Source organism: Neomonachus schauinslandi, chromosome 3 (genome assembly GCF_002201575.2).
Source record: "Neomonachus schauinslandi chromosome 3, ASM220157v2, whole genome shotgun sequence".
NCBI classification, from domain to species: domain Eukaryota; kingdom Metazoa; phylum Chordata; class Mammalia; order Carnivora; family Phocidae; genus Neomonachus; species Neomonachus schauinslandi.
In genome coordinates, this window is record NC_058405.1 from 153,319,520 (window position 1) to 153,335,448 (window position 15,929).

The following is a 15,929-nucleotide window of genomic DNA, read 5'->3' on the forward strand; positions in this document are numbered from 1 at the left end:
AAAATGTACTCCTTCCTCCCATACCTCTTCAAAATCTTTATCTTCTAAGAACTGGTAACTCAATACCAGACAATTGGATCCAGTGACAATAAATGTTTTATCTAAAATGACTTAACTAAAACAATTCCCAAGTGCCATTAGCAGAGATCCCACAGAAGTGTAATGTGGCACTTTCAATGCTATCTTCTGGAACAGGTATGTCTCCAAAGCATGAGAGTTTAAACAGGGGCCATTTAAATAGGCAGATTATCAATGGCTAATGTACTCAATGAGAGGTCGACAGGTCAAGATATTCAGTGATTAAGTGGCCTACATACACCTGACAGCTTTTCTGTAAGATGTTTTCAAATTTCTTACAGATTTTTCCAAATATCAAACATAAGAGAAAGCCTACTTTAAAAGTCTTTTAGGTATTTTCAATGGTTTCTGAGTTATCTGTAGGAAGCTCTGACTTAGTTGTATAGTGTTTGATATATGTGTCCACCATTAAATCCAGATCATGTTTTATATCAAAATTTATGTTAAGCAAAGCCAAGTTACTTGAACTTTGGTCTGTCAAAGTGTTCCTCAGGTATGCTTTGAGACACTTTCACCCATTTTCATAGCGTTCATTCTCAACCTTCATCACAGGAAGAATACATAGGACTTTCAGCAATGCATAAACATTAGGAAAAAACTTGATGTCTGGTAGATGCAGGGCTTCATAAATGGTGGATGGAAGCTCTGTATCTTTCCCTCTGTGTTTCCACTTGATTCTCCAGCAATGCAGCTCAGCTGAGAGTGTGTCAGGATTGGGCAAGTCACTTCTGTATATGTCAGCATGGTGTTCCTCTGATGTATTAAATTTGAGCTGTCCCATGACAGACAGTACAAGAGATAAGCATTTAAGAGCTTTGAGGTGCTGTTCTGAGAATGTATCTTTCAGTTCCTGAATAATGTGTTCCACTGTTGGAACACTTAGAGTTTCTTTATAGTAACTCTCAGAAGTGAGCTGAGATTCCAGGTTACCTTGCTGGGCTCTGCGGAATTTTCCAGGGAGTTTCATCTGAATATCAAGCTTAGTTGCCAAATTTGTGGCTTCTTCGAACCAAAATTCATGATAAACTTCAATATTTTCCGTCACTTCATTTAGTGAATGCAGCACTGCAGTCAAGCTACTGGCTGCAAAGAAGACATCAGAGGTTTGCCCTTGAAGGTTTTTCCCAAAGGCTCTTGTAAAAGATAGAACATTTTTAAGAACAACAATGGTAACGATGAAATCAAAATCTGTTACTGCACTACAGAGTACAAAAGCTCGACCAGCTATATAGTTATTCCATCTAATATTTATATCACTATTTATACCATCTAAACATAAAACAAGTGCTTGCAGGAGGTCCACTAAAATTTCAAAAGCATCATGCCTGCCTGTCCACTGAGAATGGCAGATTCCTTCAGTTCTTTACCCTTTTCCTCATTGTTCTGAAAGAGGACAGAAATTACATTGTCAAGCTCCAAAAGCAATTGTGGAGATCAAAGGATGAAAGAACAAACTTCCTCAATTGTTCCGAACGCAACAGATACTCCCACAACAGGCACTGATTTTGCCAACCACATATTTAAGGCACAGGAAGAGCAAAGTGTGTAGATAGCTTGGGGATATTTCTCTAAAAGTCTAGAAGCAACGACTTTCATTTTGGAAGAAAATCCACTGGACACAATGTAAGCCTGGCCACGACAATACTCCATGTTTAACCCCCACTTCTCAGTTATCGTAGTGTGAAATTTTACAGCCAAAATTTCTGCATCAGCTTCATAAGGCAAGAAGCCCACAAATTCCTCTCTCAGGTTATGAGATTCATCAACAAACCTCACCAACACAGGCAAGTGTTCTTCCCCTGCTATGTCCACTACGTACGTCATCAGTGATGATGGAAAAGAAGTGGGAGTCTCTCACTTCCCTGAGGTTCTCCTCCCGAATGCAGCTCTCACAGATGTTTAGCATCTGTTTCTGCTGTGTTTTCGAGCAGAACAATGTGTTAACTGCTGTTGTCTCAAAGCGCTTTCTCAGAACCTCTTCGCCAGAATTTATCCGGCACTCCAGCAGTGCTTGGAAGTTATCCGGAGTAAACAGACCCTCTGGGATTTCATCAGTTTCATGCCCATCCAGAGGGATGTTTTGTTTTCCCATAAGAATCAAAATTTCAAATAAAGATTTTAAGTATTCTTTGTTTTCTTTCTCTTCAAGGGTTAAAGGTAAAATGTCTTCAACCTGTTCTTCACCCCCTTCTTCTGCACTGGGATTCTGAGCGTTGCTGTTGTTTATTTCTTTATGTTTTGGTTCCTGTTCAGAAGTTTCATCAATTTTTTTCTGTTTCAGTGTCCTGATTTCATCTTCACTCAATTCTTTTATTCGTTTTCTGTGTCTACTATGTGGATTGTTCAAATGACTGGTAAGATCAAATATTGTTGGTATTGCATTATCTCGAAGAACTGTCCTATAAGGACACTCTCAATGACTTCACAAGTATCTGCTTCAATTAATTTTGAGAAATAAAATACCCCAATCATTCTTTAGTTTTCTGATGCCTCTGCAAAATGTATAGTTCTACAGATCATAGAGGTCTCAAAATGTTTGGCACATAATCGATAATGTTTATTTAGTTGATCAGGTGTTTTATCTTCTAAGTCCGCTCTCCTATAATTCTCTACCCACTTCTGGCACCTGGCGGGATCCCGCGGGAACCCGAAAAAGGCCAGGTCCGACTGCCTGCTCTTCCTCTTGCGGCTGGGGGCAGCGCAGAAGTTCAGCATTGTCACCCACCCGCCGCCGGCCCAGCTCTCCCCTCCCCGCCTCCTCAGGGCAGCCCGCTCGCCCGTCGGGGCCGGGGAGGGGAGCCCTGCCGGCCAGCCTGCTCAGCAAGGCCCTTATTTACAGCTTTTAAGTGTTACAAACAATACTTTCATCAGCCCTGCGCATTTTTTTTTTTTTTGAGAGAGAGAGAGTGAGCGGAGGTGTGTGCATGAGTGTGAGTGAGCTGCGGGTGGGGGCAGAGGGAAAGGGAGAGAGAGAATCTTAAGCAGGCCCCATGGCCAGCACAAAGCCCAACACACAGGGGATCAATCCCACAACCCTGAGATCATGACCTGAGCTGCAATCAAGAGTCAGATGTTTAACCAACTGAGCCACCCAGGCACCCCAACCCTGTGCATGTTTTTGGATACACATAAACTTCCATTCCTGTGGAATATATACCTAAGCATGGGACTGTTGAGTCATAGGTTGTTTCTCTTTTGCTCTATTAGATACTGTCCCATCTTTTCCCAATGCAGCTGTTTCAATTATATATTGCATTATATAAGAGTTCCAGTTGCTCCACATTTCCCCAACATTTGCTCAGATTTTATAATTTTTTCAAGCCGCTGGATGGGTCATTGTATCTCACTGTGGTTTTAATTGCATTTACCTGATTCCTAACAGGATTAAGCACATTTTCATCTTTATTAGTCATTTCGATTTTTTTTGTTATGAAGTCACACGTTAGGTTCTTTACCCATATCTCTATTTGTCTTTTTATTACTAATTGATTAGTATGCTTTATATATGCTGGCTAAAAAGTATTTGCCTGTTATATCCATTTCACATATATTTTACCCCCTCTGTGATTTGCCTTTTTACTTTGTATAGTCTCAGTAGGAAAGGAAGCTAGGAGTTGCAGTACAAATATTATGGGCCATTTTTCAAAGCAAATAATTCTTAAATAAAAACATAATATTTAAAGAAAAGTATTAAAAGTGTCATCTACATATAAGAACTTCTTTCCCTATAAAATTCTACATAAGTAAATAAAAAAGTAAAAAAACATAAACAAGGAGAAGATATTATAAAGCATACATTTGATACAATAATAAAATGATATTAGATAGTCTTACCAATCAGTCATAGAAAAAAAAAGTGGACAAGAGACATGACTAAGAATGTTCACAGAAGATGAGACAAAAATAATTTATAAGTATGAAATTGAAGTTCTAGCCACCAGATGTAAAGGAAAATACTGAGAAGAGTACAAGGTCACTGGCCTCTTTTCCTTGCCTGTTACTCTTTCTTTCTCACTATCCAATCATATGAAAATAAGATTAACCAAATACTAATTGATTTTAGATAATTAATTAATATAAAACTAGAAAGAAAAGGAAATGAAAAGTCTCTAAAATATTAGAACACAGCCTTTTTTGCTTTGGATTTTTTTCCTATCAAAATACTGCAAAGGGGAGGTGAAACTTTCCCATATCAAATGAAAATACAAGAAGCCAGAATTCATCCAAAAGAAGTTAGCAGACTCTTGGTGAGTTGGTAGTACACCATAGTTATCAACAGAGTTGGATATGAGATAGTTGGTTCCAAGTTGATATATTATCATTCAGTGGATTCTGAAAGTAAGAAAATAAAACACTGATAGTTGCAGGAATAATCTGCAGAAAAGTGTAGCAACCAGCTGACTGAAGACTCATTTGTGACAACATGTAAGGTAAGCCATGAGCTTTCCATAATTACTTGGGGGGTACTCTGTATGGTGTTGAGTTTCAGCATCACTCAGGGGTATCAAGACCAGGATAATTAGGAGCACTATCTTTATTGCCAAGCTGATAAAGCCTAGTGGACCAGCACTGACACTTTTGATATCCCATCAAAGATGGTGGAGAGAACAGGATGCATCTGCACTATAGACTAATCACAAATGGTAAATAACCAGGAATGTATCCTCATTCCAACCACAAAATTAGTATCTGAATTGTGCTGTGTGATATAGATGAATACTGATATCGTTTGTGCCAATCTTTATAATACAAACTGAAGAAAAAGGAAAGATGGTAACATCACTATATTTTCATACTAGCATTAGGGTGTCTGACGGCAAGATATAAACAGGGAAGAAGAATTCCAAATGACAAATGGTAGATGATAGATAGATAGGTAGATGACAGACAGACAGATAGATAAACAAAAGAAAAAAAAAGGCAAGACAAGACAAGAAAATAGATAACCCCCCTTTGGAAAGTGGAGCTTAATCCTCTTCTCTTGAGTATGAGGTGGACTTAGTGACTTCTTTCCAAAAAACTGTATGGAAAATGCAAAAGAAAGTAACTTTACAATTAAGAAAGTGGCAGACAACAACTTAAATTATTAAAATTAATACCATCAGTGACAGATCATGTTGATATCCTATTCCACATGATATGTTATAATGAGAGAGGGCAGTTCATCTCTGTGGTATTCTTTAGAAAACTCATAACCTCAGTCTAATCATGATAAAACATCAGACAAACCCAAACTTAAGGACATTATTTTTTTAAAGATTTTATTTACTTATTTAGAAGACAGAGAGAGAGAGAGAGAGCGAGAGAGCAAAGGCACACACGAGTAGGGAGGAGGGGCAGAGGGAGAGGGAGAAGCAGACTCCCCACTGAGTGGGGAGCTCAATGTCAGGCTCAATCCCAGGACCCTGAGATCATGACCTGAGCCAAAGGTAGATGCTTAACTGACTGAGCCATCCAGGCACTCCAAGGACATTCTTAAAAATACCTGATCAGTCCTTGCCAAAGCTGGAAGGTCTTCAAAAACAAGGAAAGTCTGAGAAACTGTCACAGATTAGAGGAGGACAAAGGAGACATGACTATATTCAATGTGGTAGCCTGGACTGGACTCTAGAACAGAAGACTGACATGAGTAGAAAAACTGGTGGAGTTGGAATAGAGTTTGTAGTTTAGTTAACAGTATCATATGAGTGTTAATTTATTAATTTTGACAAATATACTATGGTTATAAAAAATGTTAACATTAGGGGAAGGCAGTGAAGGATATACAGGAACTTTTTGTGCTATCTTTCTAAGTGTTCTATAAACTGAAAATTACCTCATAAGTAAGTTTATTTAAAAAGTTTAAAGCTAACTAATATAATGATAGGTGATGAAGTAAGTTCCAAAGACCATAACTGAAGTCACACATACCAAAAGCTGTGGGTATTTTCAGAGCATATTGAGCTAACACTTGAGAGAAGAAGTATTTGAGTTTTGGTTAATCTACGGCTCAGAGGAGATAGAACATTATATTAAATTCCCTAGGGCTCTACATTAAGATCATCTATGATCACAAAGTACCTTATGCTCTGGGCCTGTGTCTGACAACATTACTTGGATAGGCCCGGCTCAACCTGATAGCTTTTGTATCCCTGTCATAGCTAAGAGGGAAAAAATCTTCCATGTCAGTAAAACTATTGAACAAGATCCAGTAGAAAAAGTTGTAAGGTCTGAATCATCTGCAATGGATTCAATGACATAGATTTTGATAGTACTTAAAGAAGTTCAGAGTCCATGTGTTCACATGGAAATATTCCCAATTCTCATGTTGATAGTTTAACTATAGAAGAAAAGTGGATGGAGGGTGAGTCTGGTGGAGTGGAGGGCACCTGACTTTTAATTGTTTGCTTTGACTCTGGTTCAGCGATTCAAAAACAGAATTGTATCACTGAAGAATTCTGAAATAGAGGTTGTCCTGGGGCCTCCCCAGGATGAAAATCTCAAAGAAAAGAAAAACAACAACAACATAGAGATTTTTTAGGAATCTGTATGTACAATTTTGCTACCAGTGTGAATGAAATAAGCAAAAGGCAGTCAGGTATAACCACCTGGTGCTCAGAAAAACTTTGGCCTCAGTCAAGAAACACTGGCAAGATAACCAGAACAATATCAAAGCCATGACATTGATGAATAGCAACTGCAAAGTCATCACTGTCTTGCAAAAAAAGGATGTGCTCCTGAAGTGAAGTACAACACTTTGGGGAGCAAGAACACTCCCAACAGTTACAGGATACATGAGAATGCCCATTTTTTGCAATATGTAACAGGAAAAAAACAAAATAAAACAAAACAGTCTCTAGTGATTTGACACTAAGAATTGCCTCAGGGGACACCAGGAAATACCTGAGTTGTGAGCTACATGGCGCCCTGCAACAAATAAGACCATATATTAGACAAATCAGCGACATCAGCTCGCTTTGTTCCTTTGGGACAACAAAGCCAGGAGAGGAATAGAGAGAGGAGTGACCATGCCAACATCAAGTCTTCATGAAATCTGGCATCTCAGGGGAACTCCACAGAGGAGCGCTACATGAAAGGGCTATTCTGTGAACTCTAAGGACTGGGCAAAAGTGCAAGGGGAGTATGACCCAGATGGGTACAGACTGCATCTCTTTTGGATTTTAGAGAACTGAAGACTCCTATGGTGGAATATATTTCAGAGAATTAAGAGGTGTGGTTGGGAAAGTAAACTGAGGAACCATCTGGCCAGGTCTCAAATCTGAGCTATTGCCTGAGACTCAAAGACAGATGCCAGCTTTTGGGCTCTGCCGAAATTACAGCTGAAGTCTCCAGAATCAAGATGAACTCTGTCTGGAGGCTAATGTTTGAGAGAGCCACTAATGAAGTGGAAAAATCTCTGGGTGGATGGTCAGCTCCCCACAGGGCATTCTGTAAAATTCATACTGTGATAGCCCCGATATGTCAGAAATGGTGTCACACAAACACCCAGCCAGTGAACACTCTGGAAGAGAGTCTCTAGGAATTTGCCCAGAACAATCAGTGGGTCCCAGGAAATGACTGTCTATTTCTCTACCATCTGGAAATAGATACACCTTTGAGGCTACAGATATTTCCAAGGAACTATAGACATTTTTCTGAGGGGATAAAGGAAGTTGGGATTCTGGTTTTGCTTCAGTGAAAAAGAAACAGATCAGGGCATGTCTGACATAGCGAACTGTACATTACCTACCAGGGCTTCACGAAATACAAACTGACAAACTATTTTTATACCCTGATTTTTAAAAAATTTTCTTCAAATGTTTTATGAGACAGACACTTATTTTTATGTGACAGACAGGTGACTACTCTCCCTCAATTACTTCCCCATCTTTGTCTCAAAACATTGGAGTTCTTCAAGTATTGAGCTGAGATTACTTTATTCCAGAAAGTGTGGACCTGGTCCCCAGCCTAGAGTTCCGCATGAGGCTGCCTGGTTAATTTTAGATTTTAGAACAGTTTGCTGAAAAGAGATGTGGTTCTTTGGAGAAAGATTTTTTTTTTTTTCTCTTTGATGAGAGACAGACTTTCAAGGTCTTTTTCTTGAATTCATGCCATTTTGTACATTTGGATGCAAGGTGTGGACACAATGTTTGGAGAAACTTGTAAACATGATGAGAAAGGCAAGAAAATCCGTAAGATATCAACTGCATCTGTGTTAGTCTATTTGAGCTGTTATAACAGAAATACCATAGACTGAGTGACTTAAAAACAACAGAAAATTTCTTGCAGTTCTGGAGGCTGGGAATTCAAAGATCAAGGCACTGGCAGATTTGGTGTCTGGTGAGAGTCTGTTCCCTGGTTCATAGATGGTCTTCTGTTTGTGTCCTCACACAGCAGAAAGGGTAAAGGGGCTTCTGGGGTCCCTTTATTTTAATTTTAATTTTATTTTAATTTATTTTTTTTTAGAGAGGGAGGGTAGAGAAAGACAGAGGAAGAAGGAGAGACAGAATCTTAAGCAGGCTCCACACCCAGCACATAGCCTGACACAGGGCTTGATCTCATAACCCTGAGATCATGACCTGAGCCAAAATCAAAAGTCAGAGGCTTTACCCACTGAGCCACCCAGGCAGCCCAGGGCTCCCTTTTATAAGAGCACTAATTCCTCATCACTGCCCAGAGGCCCCACCTCCAAATATCATCACATTGGGAAAAAGATTTCAACATATACATTTTGAGGGGATACAATCATCTGGTCTATAGCAATACTATTGATAAAGAACTACTGAAACAATTTCGCATGTCAGGAAATGCTAATCTCCAAACTTTACCAAATAGGAAAAGTAAACCCATTTCTTTAATAAGCCTCTTTTCATTAGGAATTGTTATTTGCAGCTGAAAATATCTAGATAGATGATAGATGATGATAGATTGATAGATGATAGATAGATGATAGACAGATAGATGATAGATAGATGATGGATACAATTAGCAAAACTATCAATGAAATTTTCAAAAGATATTTTAATGTAACCTGAGTTTTCTCAATTCTAATTAGCCCATAGACACATATAGGAACTCATTTTCTTAATAATTCATATTTTATAGTATTTGATTTTCTACCATTGTAGTAGAATTCAATCTTTACATACACACAGACATTGCCCAACAACATGATTCTGAGAGTCACAAGATAGTCTTATCAAGTGATTGTTAACTAATTCCATTCTGAATCACTTTGAGCAAAATTACAATTTATTTTTATATTCATCTCCTACCAGGTATTCTCTGATTAGTATTATGTCCATGGACTTTGGACCACTTGTAATATTAAAGCTGTCAGATGCTTTATTGCAAGTAAATAAACAATTCCTTTTTGTAATATATGCAATTCTCTGCAAAAGACCCAAAGCAGTGCTCTTACACCCTCAAAGTATCCATGAACTTGTTTTGTTATTGGTCTTAAGGCTTTAAGTCCAGAATCAGGCATGCCTTGAATTATTGTAAGATACTGTGTGCTCATCAAGCTCCACCTCTCTTTGCCTATCTTCCTAGTGATTTTCCATCTCATAAATCACTTTGTGATTACACTTTTTTATACTCTTTTGAGACAGAAACTCTTACTTTTGCCTATTTTTTTTTTAAGATTTTATTTATTCATTTGACAGAGAGAGCAAAAGAGCACAAGCAGGGGGAGCAGCAGAGGGAGAGGAAGAAGCAGGCCCCCTTCCGAGCAGGGAGCCTGATGTGGGACTCGATCCCAGGACCCTGGGATCATGACTGAGCCAAAGGCAGATGCTTAACCATCTGAGCCACTCAGGCGCCCTACTTTTGCCTATTTTTGCCACCTACATCTGCCTGTGGGAATAGAACTTGCTTTCCATACTATAACTTGGTAAGATAATATTCTGTTCAAGACCATATAGATCATTTGCCACATTAATTTCCATTGCCTGACTCAGTATCAACAGTTTCCACAAAATCTTGCAGCCTTTCTTGCTTCTAAATTAGAACAAATGCCAAACTAAATTAACCTTCTTTCTTCAGACTTGTGTTTAGTATTGCTGGCCCCCTGTTCAAAAATTCAGTCCTGCAGTGCAAAAGCCCAGCTCTAATCATTCCAGATCTTTCCTCATGTGCCTCACTAGCAAATCCATTGAGGGTGAACGGAAGTCACTGCACAGTTTATATTTGCTGGTATGACTAGCCTCAAATGTGTTCACATGTTTTCTTTGGTTGCTTTTTTTCTTCTTCATATTGCTTTCCTGGATCTATTGTATGTGCACCACCTAAAATACTTTTCAGAAGTGGGTGTTATATAAATAATGAATTAAGAAATAAGAAAAATAGAAAATTTGTTGAAGAGAGCAAATTTATAACAGCAGAATCTGAATTGTTTTCATTCTCAATTTAGTTGTCTTTCTATTATATTGGTCCTTAAAACTTCAATAAGGCTTTTTTATCACCTAAAATATTATCCTGTGATATCCATTCTATGGAAGGACTACAATTATAATTATTTTTTTAAAGATTTTATTTTATTTATTTGAGAGACAGAGAGAGTAAGAGAGAGAGCACAAGAGGGGGTAGGGTTAGAGGGAGAAGCAGACACCCCGCCGAGCAGGGATCCTGATGCAGGACTTGATCCCAGAAGTCCGGGATCATGACCTGAGCTGAAGGCAGTCGCTTAACTGACTGAGCCACCCAGGCACTCTATTTTTAAATGTAATCTAAACAGACAGAATTCTAAGATGGTCTCAAGATTCTGCATCTGGTGTACATTTTCTGTAGAATTACCTCTTCTTGAGTGTAGGTGTGTGTATATGATGGATGGTCTCTCTTGTAATTAGGTTAACATATAGGACAAAGATGAGGGAATTTTGAAGATGTAATTAATGTCCCAAATCAGTTGATTTTTGTATTAATCAAATCAAGATTATCCTGTGTAGACCTGTCTTAATCTGGTGAAAATTCTTAAAAGAGGAGGTGGGCCCTTCCTGAAGACAGAGGTTCTCCTGTTGGCTTTGAGGTAAGAGTGACTGATGTTGTGAGAGCACAAGAGGCCATGTGGTAAGGAACTGGGGAAGCTGCTACAGAGCAATGCCCAGTCAACAAGAAAGTAGAGAATTCGTGCATACAACCTCAAGGAACTGGATTCTGCCAACAACCTGAATGAGTTTGGTAGATGTCTTACAGCTTAAACCTTAACTTCAGCCCAGTAATAACTAAGCAAGGGACCCAGATAAGCTTTGGCTGGACTCACTCATGCATGACCCATGGTAACTGTGAGATAGAAAATATATACTGTTTTAAGTCATCAAGTGTGTGATAATTGTTATACAAGAACACAAAACCAATACAGTGCCTCTTTGAAAATAACCTACATATATTTCACTCATATCATAGAATCCATTGTAGATTCTTTGGAGAACTAGAAGCAATGTATCATCCTTAAGCTTTTTCATATTTAAAAGCTGCTAGAATCACCACTGATTTTGTAATATCTGCATTGCTCCCTATCTCAAATTGATTTTATTATAAACCATTTCTCTTATAGTTTGTTGCTAATTCAGCTTTGAATAGTGCTTTCTACCAGTCTGTTCATTATTGGCTGAGTGCTATTCTCAAGAACTGTGAAAGGTCTGGAATTTTACCTTGCTTATACGCTAAAGTGCTAGCTTGCTATGGTTTCATAGATTCTGGAAGAAAGCAGATTCCTGAGTAAGATAAAATGGACTTCCTTATTCATGACATAGCAGCAAGAATGTGCTTCATGGTTGCATCAGTTACCCTTGACTCTCAAGTGTCCTGCATGGATGTTGCTCAGGTGAGTCTCACAGGTACCTGAGGGGGGACTTCCAAGTGAATTGTGCCAGGAACTGAGAGTGCAGTTCCCTCGTTGCCGGCCTAGCTCACAACATGTCAGCAAACTTTTCTAACATACAATATGCCATGGACACTGCACCTTCACTATAAGATCTGGATGAAGAATGTTGGGGAAGGGGATTGTGTGTGTGTACGTCACCCCTCCTTGGCTGCTCTATCTCAGTTCTGCATGTAGTTGCTATTCCCTATATCTACTTTTTCTTTTATTCTTTAGGATTTTCCTTACCATTGGTAGTTAGTCTCTATTACTAGTTAGTATTTTCTTTGTATTAAAATTTCTTTGTTCAAATTACTATACGGTTTCATTCTCTTAGGTATCTTAACTGATACCTATCCCTACTCCTGATAAAAAGAGAGAATGGATTTCAGGCCTGGTTGCTAACTCTTTTTAACTCAGTGAATACATAATCCCCCCAAAATTCCATGGGCTAAACCAGAAGTCTTTAAATTGTTACTCACATACACCCTGAAATAATTTTTAAATAATAAATGATCACTACTCTATTTTTAATTTTTAAAATGTTTTCACAGAAACTTTCATTTCAAGAGATATGTAATTTCATTCTGTAAATATTGTTATTTAAAAACAAAACTATTATTTACAATAGCTAAGGCATGGAAATAACTTAAGTGTCCATCGATGGACAAATGGATAAAGAAAGTTTTATATATATATATATATATATATATATATATATATATATATATATATAATGGAATATTATCCATCCAAAAAGAAGGAAATCCTGCCATTTCCAACAAAATAAATGGATCTAAGAGACATTAGGCTAACTGAAATAAGTCAAACAGAGAAGGACAAATACTGTATAATCTCACTTATATGTAAAATCTAAACACAAAACAAAAGAGAACTCATAGATAGAACAGAATGGTGGTCTCCAGAGGCAGGAGGTGGTGGTGGCGGGGGGGGGGGGGGGTGTGAAATGGGCAAAGGGAGTCAAAAGGTACAAACTTCCATTTATAAAATAAGTAAGTCCTGGGGATACATTCTATAGTATGGTGGCTATATTTAGTAATAGTATATTTAAAAGTTGCAAAGAGACTAGATTTTAAAATTTCTCATCAAGAAAAAAATAATTTATAACTATGTGTGGTGATATGTTAACTAGACTTATTGTGGTGATCACAATATATACATATATTGTATCATTATGTTGTATATCTAAAACTAATATGATGTATGTCACTTCCATTTCAGTTACAAAACTGCTATATCATCATTTTATTCTAATAAATAATAATAATATCATTATTACTGATTTTTAAATTTCATGAGCAAAATCTTGAACTTACAGAAATTTTATTCTTGCCTTTGTTGTTCTTGAAAATATATTTTTATTCCAATTTGTTCACAGACTATCACCTTAATATATTTTATGGTAATATAGTCTTTGTCATCACATAAAAGAGATCTATAATAAAATATTTACTTGGGTTTTAATTATAAATGTTATTTTATTACCTGATATCCTAAGTCTCAGGATGTTAAAATTTTCTTTTAGAAGGGATTATCATTATATATTTAAATTATATAATTTATAATTGACCAAACAACAAAATATATTACCAGTTTTAACAAGTATTTTTAAACACAAGTGATAACATTTCACAGAAATATTTATCTTAATGAGATTAATCATAACCAACAATATCTACAAAGGGACCCCTTTTAAATATATACCTTTGATATTTTTAAAACAAAATTTTTCTCCCTCCTTAGGCAAATTTCATGCCATCATGTTAGAAAATTCTCCTTAAATAAAATTCAAATGTCAAAAGAAAATTTTCTGCTCCTTTTAAATCACTAAATTTTTGTCTAATGAGAAGGGCATACTAAGAATAGTTTCTTGTATAATAATTTGTGTATTCAGCATCTCTATAGAAGCAAGAAAATCAAGCAAAACCAGACAACAAAAAGGAAAGAAACAAAATGAGCCAATAAAGAAATGATAATTTAAGTGTCATTAAAATTTAAAGACAGCTTCCATTTCTATCCCTGCTTTATATAATGAGTGCTATGCCAAATTCACTTAAATCATGACATTAATTTGTGGAGTTAGACAGATTCAACCAGAAAATTTTACAATTCCTCAAAGCATAAAAAAACAACAACTCAGTATTGTAGAGAAAGTTGTCATATATTCACTACATCTGTTACCATTTACAACTGAAATAAATTAACTTTTTATGTCTACAAAGTAATTATCTAAACAAAAAAATACAGTAGTGATTTTTTTTTAATGTTGTCAAGAAGCACCAGAATTCATGACACAAAAATACTAATGAACCATACATTATTATTAATGTACTCCTTTGGGAAGGGAGGGAGATACTAGAAGTCTCAAAAACTTTCATCCTAGCTTAATACAAAAGTAGAAGACCATTTCTTTAATGCATACAAAATACAAATGAAAAGACATTTTGAGTATTTTATATTTTATCTTTCTTCTCATAAGTCTAATGTTCATTTTGCTGAAAAAACAATCACATGGGGAAAATTCATTTTATTGTTTTAGTTCAGTGAATTGTGAATTTTATACTTCCTTGATTCTATCCAATAAGAAAGTAGAAAGGCTGACTTGCCCCACAAATTTTATTGAACATAAGAAAAAGCTAAGATTTGCACCAATTTGGAGATCATATCTACCCATATCCCACTGGGTTAAGAAAGAAATGACATGTGGATTTATAGTCTTTTAAATCACTAATATGAAACATTAGCAGAACTAACTTTAAATCCATAACCAGGATTGTGTTAAATGCGATATATATTTTCATCCAAAAACATTCATCAAATAACATAATAACCACATCAAATTCCTTGAAAATGCATTATTTTATATCTACTTATATTTAGGTAGAACCAGACAAATGAAAGGTGGCAACCAGAAAAAGAAAGGGAGGTAAAGACAAGAACAACCTTCTAATATAGCAAATTATTTTCATAAAAGAAAGATAGAGATTAAATGACTTGCCCAGTGGTTCAGACCTACTTAAATTAGACCCAGTCTAGGAATCTGAATTCTCAGCAACAACCTGAAGCATTTAAAAAATTATGGTACATTAAATAAGAATTTAGCACAAATAGCTGAGATAAAACTGTTTAAAACTATATCTATGACTTTCCAGTATATAGTGCCAAAGCTCCCTTGCCCTGCCTTATGGGAGCTGATTTTGAAATTTTCAGGAATTTTGTGAGACAGTTTTTATATACACAGTCATTGTGATCCCAAAACCAGACAAAGACCCCACCAAAAAGGAGAATTACAGACCAATATCCCTGATGAACATGGATGCAAAAATTCTCACCAAAATCCTAGCCAATAGGATCCAACAGTACATTAAAAGGATTATTCATCATGACCAAGTGGGATTTATTCCTGGGCTGCAAGTTGGTTCAACATCCGCAAATCAATCAATGTGATACACTACATTAATAAAAGAAGGGACAAGAACCACATGAGCCTCTCAATAGATACAGAAAAAGCATTTGACAAAATACAGCATCCTTTCTTGATTACAACTCTTCACAGTGTAGGGAAAGAGGGAACATGCCTCAATATCATAAAAGCCATCTATGAAAAGCCCACAGCGAATATCATTCTCAATGGGGGAAAAACTGAGAGCTTTTCCCCTAAGGTCAGGAACGCGGCAGGGATGTCCATTATCACCACTGCTGTTCAACATAGTACTAGAATTCCTAGCCTTAGCAATCAGACAACAAAAAGAAATAAAAGGCATCTGAACTGGCAAAGAAGAAGTCAAACTCTCACTCTTTGCAGATGACATGATACTCTATGTGGGAAACCCAAAAGACTCCACCCCAAAATTGCTAGAACTCATGCAAGAATTCAGCAAAGTGGCAGGATATAAAATCAATGCACAGAAATCAGTTGTATTTCTATACACTAACAATGAAACAGAAGAAAGAGAAATTAAGGAGTCAATACCATTTACAATTGCACACA

At 36.8% G+C, this 15,929-nt stretch overlaps 1 pseudogene; it reads right to left on the minus strand.

Moving 5' to 3' along the window:
* Window positions 1–225: 225 nt before the first annotated feature.
* LOC110592216 lies at window positions 226–2,793 on the minus strand (annotated as a pseudogene).
* Between the last annotated feature and the right edge of the window lie 13,136 nt (window positions 2,794–15,929).